This window comes from Rhinatrema bivittatum, chromosome 1, assembly GCF_901001135.1.
Source record: "Rhinatrema bivittatum chromosome 1, aRhiBiv1.1, whole genome shotgun sequence".
Lineage (NCBI taxonomy): Eukaryota > Metazoa > Chordata > Amphibia > Gymnophiona > Rhinatrematidae > Rhinatrema > Rhinatrema bivittatum.
The window spans coordinates 284,473,766-284,474,584 of record NC_042615.1 but is presented as its reverse complement, the minus strand read 5'-3'; positions in this window follow the sequence as shown (position 1 = coordinate 284,474,584).

Below are 819 nucleotides of genomic sequence, written 5' to 3'. Positions count from 1 at the left end.
CTGAAGGGTCATTTCAGAGTATTTCTCGTGTAGGTTCTTAGAGGTCTTACAAATAACCCCTCTCCTCTGTTGAAGATATTTGGAAAAATCCATTCTTTTGTCTTTTCTATTTCAGGAGTTGTAATTGGAGTCCAAGAGAGGCACTGAAGGATGTTCCAGGATGTTCTATTGTTATCTTTATTTTTCTGATTTCTTTTTAGTGAATAAATTGTGTTTCTATAGCTGAGGGTATCTGTGGATTAATGCAGTTCCTTTACATCCTTACTGACCAGGGTCCCCTCGCCCTCTCACTAACTCCCCTCGCTGATCAGTGTCCCCTCACCCTCCTGCCTGTCAGATTAGGCCATTCACAGACACCCAATCTGGTGCCTTTGAGAGATGCCCTGGACTTTGACATCCATGAGGAGCCGCATCGACGAACACTTAAGTTCAGGGCGTCTCTTAAAGGAGCCAGTTTGGCCTGCCCGTCATGTTTGAATACCCTAAAACGGCACCTTTGAGAGATGCCCTGGAATTTGACATCCATGAGGGGCCGCACAGATGGACGCTTAATTCCACGATGTCTCTTAAAGGTGTGGATTTGGGCCGTCCATCGCAGGGTGTTTGGATGCCAAATCTAGTGCCTTTAAGAGACGCCCTGGACTTCGATGTCCCTTATCTTCCTCACACAGGTCCTTGTGCACATATTTGAGGACGTCCATTTCCCATGGTCATGCCCAGATGTCCATTTTGTATGGAACTGTTGACAGCATGCCTTGCAGCCAGCTGCCAAATTTCTTGGAGGGGGATGTGCGATTGCTGGCCATCCTAATTGTGGAA